The sequence below is a fragment of the Euprymna scolopes genome, chromosome 18 (assembly GCF_053919585.1).
Source record: "Euprymna scolopes isolate OS-2025 chromosome 18, ASM5391958v1, whole genome shotgun sequence".
In the NCBI taxonomy this organism is placed as follows: domain Eukaryota; kingdom Metazoa; phylum Mollusca; class Cephalopoda; order Sepiida; family Sepiolidae; genus Euprymna; species Euprymna scolopes.
The window spans coordinates 66,971,390-66,982,408 of NC_136499.1; positions in this window are offsets into that span (position 1 = coordinate 66,971,390).

An 11,019-nucleotide genomic window follows, 5' to 3' on the forward strand; every position below is an offset into this window, starting at 1 on the left:
GTAAATAAAGGGATTTCGCTCGAAATTCCGTCAAAATTCCCGAGTTCCACAGAAACATTCTTGAGTTCAACAAGATACACCTGAATAAGGTCCGAGGTTACATCGACCAAAACGTTGCGAAAATCACACTCAATATGAGACCAGTAGATTCCGATGAATCCAAATAATACTTGTCCTGTATGTCTGCGTATATATGTCTAATAAATAAAAACTACACAATATACACTAAAAACTGACATGTTCTAAGGGACATAATGTCAAAAGTGGTCGACATTTAGATGTATTATATAATGTTATGTAGTAATTCATAAATGATTACTTTCCAATTTCTAGAGTGTACGAGAAATGGGTGATAAAGACAGAGGGAGATAGATAGATAGATAGATAGAGAGAGAGAGAGAGAAAGAGATAGATAGATAGATAGAGATAGAGATAGATAGATAGATAGATAGGTAGATAGTGTGAGAGAGAGAGAGAGAGAGAGAGAATTTGATAGAGAGAGAACAGAGCGGATAGATAAAAAAGAGATAGAGAGTGAGGACCAAGAGAACTGCGACAGAGAGAAGTTTTAAAAGAAAGATCTTGTATACACCTAATAACTTATTTAATTTACCTTGCACCTCATCCCAGGCAACGCCGAGTAACCATGCTAATAATAAATAAAGAAGGTGGAGATAATTTTACCGACACACTCAGAAGTCTTTTAACTATCACTCATAACACCGTGGGCACATTTACTAACACAAAATGTTTCTGCATGTACCACATTCGACTGTAAAGAGAGTTAGAAAGAAACGTAGTGAAAGAGGTGTATAATTTAAAGTGAACAAAGGAGAGAGAGAGAGAGAGAGAGAGAGAGAGAGAGAGAAAGAAGTAAAGAAAAAAATATCACTTTCAACAAAACAGCAGCTGATGCTTAATCTGCTTTATGTAATTTATAGTGTTTCCATTTGCATAACAATCTACGTGGTTCAACAGTAGCATGCTATATTTATAGACTAAAGATGTGAATTTCACGCATAGCATAGAAAATTTTACTCTGATTCTCTCCGAAAATTGTTTATTTTATTTTACTAGGGAATCACCGCTTATTAAAGCTCAAAAGCGACTCGAGTATAAGGGGTAATGAACGCCGGTAGACTATGAGACAACACTATAGTGATCGATAACGATGGAACTTGGGTAGGTTTAATTATGTAAGAGGATGGCTCAACAATAACATATTTACATTAGATTTGAAAATGACCATGTTATAGTCAGTTGGGAAACAGCCTTGCAGTGTTGTGTTCCACAAGTAGTCAGTTTCTTTGCTCATGGAATTTAAGTTTAGTTTTACTTTATATTAATGAAGCAAACTGTTTAGTTTTATTTTATTTTATTCTGTTATCTACGTAATTTAAAGAAATTAGGATCCCGGACGATTCCGGATATATCTGCCAGTAAGCGAATAACATGGTAATAATTGCGAATTCACATTCGATAAGAACTATGAAAGAAAATAAGAAAGTAAGAAGCAAGTAAATAATGAAAGGATAAGAAAAGAGATACGTTTAAATGGTAATTACACTGATTAGCATAACAATTTGATAACCATATTGAATAAAAAGAAGACAACGAAAAAAGAAAAAAACGGAACAGGAAAGAAAGGATTTTCGCATTCATGTAATTACATTTAACTTTCATCAAATATGTGCATCGACAGAAAATTGACAATTACTAAATAAACGGGTCAGAAATATAATTGAATAAACGTTATGACGTCACTGTTTGCTCTCACGCTTGTCATAACTTCGACTCGTGCTTCACAGGTACGAGTCGAGAATTAAGCTGATTATCCTGTGTGAATAACCTTCGAACAGAGACAAAAAGTGTAGTATCTGTAACTTTCATAGGTCTGTGAAGGAAAGATAGAGAAATAGAGAGGAAAGGGGTAAATGGCGAGATGGGGGGGGGGGCAGAAAAAAAACTAACGAGAAAAAAGTATCAAAAGAAAGGTCTTTTACACACTTTTTAATTCTTTTATTTTGTAGTCTATGCCCCCCCCCGCACAACACTGGATAATCATGCCAGTCTCTATATAAAATAAATATCCCGAATTACTTTTGACACAATAGGTAAAAAACAAACTTTTAACACTCACTGTTTCCAGCAAACACTGCAGCGTGCTTTCACGCAAGAATACACACATTTCGTAGCCATTTAATAAATGTTACAATTCATCCGCTTTAAATAATCAATATCTATCTATATATATATATAAAAGTGAATGTCTATCCGTGTTTCTGTGTGTCTGTGTACATTTTCCACCGCAATAACTCTGTCAATTTTCAGTCTACAGACGCGAAATTTGATATACAGGTTACTGAGATTTGGGAAAATCTTTGTAATCCGTTTTCGGCCAGAAATTTGGCTGTTAAGGAGTCAGAGTTAAAAGATTTGACCTTTGAGAACTCTACCAAACTCCTCCGCCAATTTTGGGTCTACACACTTGAAATTTTAGATAACAGTTCCTTCGAAATGTATCTAAATTAATAACTTGATTTGAGCCCAAAACAATAAATGTTAAGGGGTTATAATAGGGGTCAAATTAAAAAAGAAATTGACCTCTGCGGTCTCTACCAAATTACTCAGACAATTTCTGGTCTAAACATTTGAAATTTGAAAGAAAGGGTATTCAAAGATAGGGCAAGCTGTTTAATCGGTTTGGGCCGAAAATGTTTAGTTACCAATATATAAATGTATGCACGTATGTATATTTTCATGTCTGCCTAAACCTTTCGACAGAGGCGACAGATGTTAACAAGTTTTGTATCATTGTGAAGCTTGACCTTTCAGACGACAACTATAGAAAAATAGGCTAAAAACATTAATATCTTCACCTTAAACTGGGAACTTTTCTACAGGAGGAGGGTCGCTTTTTTCGCCGATATTTTTGCATGTCATCCTCTACTTTCGATTGTCTAGCCTTAATTTAAACATAAGTCACGTCCTGTTTGGCGGTGGTTGTAATGGCAAAGATGTCAGGGTTTTTTTATTTCGTTCTTTTCCTCCTCCGCAGTACGGGTTCGAGCCTGCCTTCCTACTACCACATTTTTTTTTTATTTTGCTCAACATACACATCCAAACAACCGGGCAAAGCCGGACTGAAATGCTAGTCTATCTATATATCTATAAAAGTGAACGTGTCTGTGTGTCTGTCTGTTTGTGTGTCTGTGTATATTTTCCTTCCCAATAACTCTGTTAATTTTCAGTCTACAGACTCGAAATTTGATATACAGGGTACTGAGATTTGGAAAAATCTATGTGATTGGTTTTCGGTCAGAAATTTGTCTGTTAAGGGGTCAAAGTTCAACGATTTGAACTTTGAGAAACTCATCCGATAATTTGGGGTATAAACACTTGAAATTTTAGATATAGGTTCCTTGGACATGGATCTAACTTAATAACTTGATTTGAGCCCCAAACAATAAATGTTAAGGGGTCATAATCGGGGTCAAAGTTAAAAAAATTGACCGCTTTTTTTGCTCAACATACACCTCCAAACACTCGGGCAGCGCAGGGCTGAAATGCTAATTTATCAAATATATAACTCGACATAAATCGTAGCAAATGTTTTCCTTTCATTAAATTTAGTTTTCCCACGGAACCCGGTATCACCGGGTATTTTTATTCATTGCCATACAAATGCAACCACCAAAAAATATTTGCATTCTTAAATGTAAACATTTTAATACATATTACGCTAGACTAAAACCTTAAATTAACAAACGCTCCCCTTTCATGCTAAGTTTTAAAGAATGACAGAATAGACGGCAACCAGAAGTACGACATACATATAAAACACCAGAGCTAATCTCTTCAGAATAACAGCTTGTATTTTTCGAACACACAAAAAATATTCGCGTAGGTGATTTCAAATACGTTAAACCAACCATACATTTTTTTTATTGTATTATAAATTTTCCTACTCTTAATTTAATTGTTTTCCAAATATAAACTCATGTTTTAAATAAATCGTTTTGCTTACTCGTCGAAAACGCAGATAATTATTCACGCAACATATTTACACACTACGCGATTTTTGTCAAACGCTTTGCGTCACTCCCACGTATTACTCAAAACCTCCTTTTTTTTCGTTAACTTTGGTAAATTACATACAAAGTAAAAACAGAATTTTGTATCGCCTCTTGACATTCGTACATAAATAGATCATGCATCGCTTACCAATATAACTGCTGCTGCTATTATTATTATTATTATTATTATTATTATTGTTGTTGTTGTTGTTGTTGTGGAATATTCCAAGAAGATTCGTTATCTCCACTTCTTTTTGTAATGATAATGATGCCACTGAGCATCCTCTTGAAGAGAGGATCTGGGGTATAACTTTGGATCTGGTGGCAGATAATAATAATAATAATAATAATAATAATAATAATAATAATAATAATAATAATAATAATAATATATCAGTTCTAGTTACTTTTAAGGTACTTATGCAGAAAATAGAATGGGATACTTAAAAAATTATTCTTTCGCCAACCAATTTATTAAAATCATATCATCGTATTTTTATTTTTATTTATATTAAATTTAAAAAATACACATTTACAGCTTTCCTTTTGCTTAACAACTTGTTTAAAAGATATGATGCAGTCGATGCTGAAACTATACGTTTATAATAATAATTATAATAATAATAATAATAATAATAATAATAATAATAATAATAATTATTATTATTATTATTATTATTATTATTATAAGAGTTATTATTACTATTATTATTGGTGTGGTATTGGGGTATAACTTTGGCTCTGGTGGCAGACGCCTTGGCCATCTACTGTTTACGGATGCTTTGAAGATATTCGGTAGAAGTGAGAAGGAAATGGGGAGACTGGTAGAGCTCGTAGGAACATACTCGGAAGACATCGGGATGGAGTTTGCGATAAGTAAGTGTGCGGTGTTGATGATGAAAAGAGAAATAAAAGTTCATTCGAATGGAATAGTGCTGCCAAATGGAGAAATCATGAAAGAAATAGAAGATACAGGGTATAAGTATTTGGGAGTGCTGGAGGGTGTAGGCATCATCAACAGAGAGATGAAAGAGAAAGTCATGAAGGAATATCTTAGGAGAGTGAAACTAATTGCGAAGTCGAAATTGTATGGAGAAAACCTAATGCAAGCGGTGAATGCATGTGCAGTCAGTGTTTTGAGATACAGTGCGGGAATTTTAGAATGGTCTGACAAGGAGTTACATGCCATGGATATCAAAACAAGAAAAGTTTTAGCAATGTTTGGTATATTCCCCATTCGAAGTAGCGTAGCAAGGCTGTATCAAAAGAGGAAAGACGACAGGAGAGGATTGAAAAGTGTAAAAGATTGTGTTAGAACTGAGGAGATATTGTTGAAGGAGTATGTGGCTAGAAGTGAAGAGTGGATGCTTAAGGTTGTTGTCAGTGAAGTGGAAGTATGTAAGGCCAAGGCTGAGAATGTGAAACGTATGGACAGAGAAAGGGCAGAGGAACTGGCTAGGAAGAAAATGCACGGAAAGTCCTTCCAGGATATAACAGAAGTGACCGATGAAAGATCGTGGCAATGGCTTAGAGCTGGGTATCTGGCTAAGAGTACTGAAGCTTTTGTTTGTGAAGCACAAGGGCAGGCATTAGGAATGCGACTGTTCAATAAAGTGGTTCTAGTAGAGGAAGTTGCTGCAGAATGCCAGATTTATGGTAAGACCTCAGAGTTAAATGTGCACCTTGCAGCAGGGTGTAGCGGATTGGCCCAGAGAGAGTACCACAAAAGTCACAATTGCATGGGACTCCGGATATATTGAGAGGTGTGTAAGAAGGTTGGGGTGAAGTGTACTGAAAAGTGGTTTGAGGACGTGCCTGAGAAAGTGAGAACAAGTGAGGATGACAATTTAGAAGTATGGTAGGAAAAATGTGTCATAACAACCAAGCAATTGAAACATAATCGTCCGGATTTGGTCGTCATTGACAAAGTCTACAAAAACCTGGCAGATTGTAGACTTCTCGGTACCCTGTGACAGGAAGGTGAGAGAGAAGGAGAATGAGAAGTGGAGCAATTATGTTCCATTAGCCTTGGAGATAAGGCATATACACAGGGTTAAAACACAAATAATCCCAGTCGTAGTTGGTATACTAGGAGTAGAATCAAGTTGTCTGTGAGGACAGTTAAAAAAGCTACGAATCCCTGATGTTTTAGGCGGCCTTCAGACCTCTGTTATTGTAGGTACCACCAACATCATTAGGAAAACTCTTGATCTCTAAAGCTCCTGGTTTGGAGTCGGGATTCAGGGGAATCATCTGGAAATGAATCCCATCTCTTTTCAGAGAGACGTTGATAAACGAAATCAGAATTATTATTATTATTATTATTATTATTATTATTATTATTATTATTATTATTATTACTACTACTACTACTACTACTACTACTCACTAGTAGTCACACAAGCCATCATCAAAGATTTCTCTTTGAGAAAAACTTGTGGCATTCTCTGGAGTCTGAGTGACAACAAGTCATCCTAGATTTCCAGTACTCTCTACCTCTTTCGATAACCATTACAGGTGGATTTGCGTTATTATAACAGTCGCTTACCATTGATTTCTCGTTGGCTGCGACTATTGGTTTTCATTGGAATTTGAGCGACAAAAAGCCTCCCCGAGGTCCCAGTCCTCTTTGCTCTCATCCAGTAGAGCTCTGGCTAGTGCCCTCTCTCTCTTCGGTCTTTCAATTCTCCTTGACTCTCCTAGCCTATTTGGTGTGGCGTCAACTTTTGGTCACACACACACACAAAATCAGGGGAAGGTGAGGGGTTAACTTACAAATATACAGTTCCAATTTCATGATTCCATGTGATACTCCTTTGTGTTTTACATCTGTAACATTTTCTGCATGGCCAGTTTGTGCCTGTAGGTCATGTGTATTAGTCTCCGCATTCAAGGGGTTTCCTTAATATTTCACTTATTTTCATTACACCCGTTGTATGTTACCAGCCTTCACTCTGATTCTAATCTCTCTTTTTTTTGTATTGTTCCTAGCGCTCCTACTATTATTGGTGTTATCCAGACTTTTTTCATCTTCCATATTCCTTTGAGCTCTCTGGCGAGTTCAGTGTATTTGCTTCGCTTCTCCGTCTCGTTATTGTTGTTCTGGTTGTTGGTGTTGCTATTGTTGTTGCTGTTATCCTGTTGTTGTTTTTTTTTATTCTGGTTGTTGTTAGTTCTGGTTGTTGTTGTTGTTTTGACTGTTGTTCTTGTTCTGTTTTTTTTTTTACATAGGAGTCACCACTTATCAAGGCCGGGGGACCAATCGAGGATAAGAGTTACTGGGTGTACATTAGTCATAGGGATTACAGCGTAGTAATCATAAGTAGTGGACATTTTGTGAATTACATTACTTAGGGGGACGGTTCATCAAGAACTTGTTTATGTTGACTTTGAAGACAATCAAATTGTCATCAGCAGGAAAGCAGGCAAACGGAAGAGAGCTCTACATGCGTGCAGTTCTAAGAAAAAAACTTTGTTCATGGAATCTACATTTAGGGTTAGGCACAGATGAACAATAGAGAAAATTATTGATAGTTGTTTTGGCTAGACAAGTGTTTTTGTAAAAATTTGGCGATTATTATAGCAACTTGTTTACCAAAAACAAGCTCAGGTGATATTGAAGCAAAGTATTTGTTGGTGTGTCTTTCTTTTTACACAGGAATCACACCTCATCAAGGCCCGGAGGCCACTTGAGGATAAGGATTAATGGTTATACATTAGTCAATGTGATTATAGCGTAGGAAACATAAGTAGTGGGAATTTTGTAACTTGGAGTACTTAAGGCGACGGTTCATCAAGAACTTGTTTACATTGGACTTGAAGACAATCAGATCTTAGTCAGCTCGAAAGCAGTCAATTAGAAGAGAGTTCCACAGGCGTGCACTTCTAAGAAAGAAGCCTTGTTCATGGAATATTAAGGTTTAGGCACAGATAAAGTGTGTGGGAAATTATTGATAGTGGTTTTGGCTAGACAAGTGTTTTTCGTGAAAGTTTGACGAGGTGGGGACCATAGATTGAAGTTCAGAAGAGCACTTGCCATGAAAATAATGATAAAGAAGAGACAGGCTCGCAACGTCTCCTGTGGGAAAGAGGTTGCAGGGAAGAGAAAAGGGCATCCCCCACTAAGCTATGAAGTCTATTTTGAACTCTGTCAAGGCAGGATAAGCTGCTTTTAGCAGCTCCTGCCCAGATGTGTCAACAGTACTCAATCATTGGACGTACCTGGCTTTTATATAGGTAGAGAATTGGAGCAGTAGAAGGATGCAATAATTTTTCTAGCGACCTTGGCAACAGATTTGATGTATGTATTCCATTTCAGATCAGGAATAAAAGTCAAGCCCAGAAGCTTGCCAAAACATGGAGCCTCCCCAAGACAAGAGCCATTCATTTCAATTGATGTCGGATGGATATCAGAGTGGTGATGGCGTAAAAATAGGAGCTTGGTTTTAGATGCATGAAACATAACCAGCAACTGCTTTCTCCATTGTACCACGTGCTCAAAATCAGATAGAGAGAGAGAGAGAGAGAGAGAGAGAGAGAGAGAGAGAGAGAGAGAGAGAGAGAACTTAGTAATTTACGGCCTTTGATGTGTTTCCATAGATGGAAGTGTCATCATCATAAATATCAAGGAATGGTCTTAGGATGTTATTTGGAAGATCATTAATGTAAATCACGAAGAGAGTTGGGCCCAGGATGAACCCTGAGGGACTCCAGCATTAATACTGTGAGCTTCTGATTTCTGCCCATCAACCACTACTCTTATAAACCTATCCGACAGAAATGATTTAATAATTGAGAAAATATTTCCAGTTATACCGTAAGTGGATATCTTATGAAGTAGACCTTTATGCCATACCCTATCAAAAGGCCTTTGATATGTCAAGAGCGATTGCCCTTGAAAGGAAGCCTCCGTCAAGATTCACTAATTCTAAGAGATATAATAGTGGTTGTTGTTATTTTTATTATTGTTGTTGTTATAGTTGTTGTTGTTGTTCTAGTTGTTGTTGTTATGGTTGTTGTTGTTGTTTTGGTTGTTGTTGTTGTTTTGGTTATTGTTGTTGCTCTAGTTGTTTTTTTCTGGACGTTGTTTTACTTGTTGTTAACAAATTACTGTTACAATTATTATTTTTTACTGTCTTTTCACCACAAACAAGGCACAGTCTTAAGGATCTATTATTTGGGGCCATATTTACAGTGATACTATATAGGGAGTTGTGCAGCGAGATGTCTGTTTACATAATACTTGAACTTCTGCATGTCAGTACAGTTAGAGACACAGGGATCTGAAAGCGAATTTCATAGTCTCCCAGTTCGAGAGAAGAAACTATTTGAGTAGAAGGCTTTACGGCATCTAGGAATCTCTACAGTGTAGACGTAGGATTTTACTGCTTGTCTGGTTTGCGGCGGTATTTGAATCAAGGGGGAATTGGCACAAAAATTCGCCCGATTACCTACCATTAAAGTACTTGTAATACAGGCACGGGTATGCCACATTTTGGCGATGAGACAGAGATGGGAGTTTGGCCGACAGTGCGAGACCTATTAGGTTGACAAATATTTTTTAAACCCTATATAGGAGTGAGAGACTAGTGGCAGATACACCAGTCCAGATCTGACAACAATATTCCATGCATTGACGAACTGTGGCTTTGTAGAGATACAGGATACTTTCAGGTGTGAGTAATACTCTAGCACGGTAGAGGGAGCCCACTTTGCTCGCAGAAGACTTCGCAATTACCTCAATGTATTTATTCCAGTTTATGCTATTTGTGAATGGTTAGCGTAGGAGCTTGAGAGTAGTACTTTCAGGCAGTTCATCATTAGTCATGGCAATAAATAGTTGAGAAGGTTTGTTGTAAATATTAAAGGAATTAAGCATAGTCTTGGCGGCATTGAACATTGCGATTCAGTTTCGTTCCCTTTCCTATTAAGCTTTATCTATTTTCTTACATATGTATTAGTTCGTTTTCCCTTCGAGTCTGTTATAGAACGTAGCATAAGCAGCAACTATACCCATCTCAGAGACAATTTTATCAAGGAAGTCATCATGAATATCAGGAATAATGTAGGTTCAAGGATTAACTCTTGCGGCAAACATACATTTAGAAGGATTGGATGATGTTAAGTATGCGTTCAGTAATGCCATATGATTTAATTTTGATGCGAAGACAATCGTGCCAAACCCTGTGAAAGGCTTTAGTTAGGTATAGGGCTACTGTCTTAGTCTTCCCTCCTCATCCAGCATGATATATATGTTCTGAGATTACAATTACGATATCTGCAGCAGAACGTACTTGCCCAAATTGATACTGTCGGCCAGAGAGAAGTTTATTGTATATGAGGTTGCAAATTAGTACTTGATTAATTAAGTACTCAAATATTTTCGCGAAGATAGGGAGAAGACTAATGGAGCAATAATTTAGTGCGTCAGTTCTCTCGCCAGAACTTTTTAAAACTGGTAGAACAGAAGCAATTTTTTGGCAGTCAGAAAAGCAAGATTCAGTTAGACATTTGTTGAAGAGTTTAGAGAGAACCAGAACTACCTCAGAGGAACATTTTTTAAAAGTATAATAGGAATAAGATCGGGTCCACATGCCTTTGAGGTGTCTATGTTTTTTATGACATCACAAACAAAGGAAAGGTGTGATTTTCAGATCATCGAATGTGACTTCAGTCCGCAAATGAAAATTTAGTAGGGATGGTTTGGGTCTAAAGTGAAGTTTGAGGCTAACCGTCCGACAAGAAAATATGCCTTTTTAGTTGTCGTGCATACAATCTCTAGATTATTATATAGTGGGGGAATTGTTGAGTGACCATTATTTACTACGCTGTTATAATTTATTTCAGAAATCACAAGTCCCTAAATTCTGCGTCTCGATACGCTTTCTTAGTGACTTTTTAATACCTTCTCTTGGCTGCAACGACTTCTCTCTTGCAATTATTT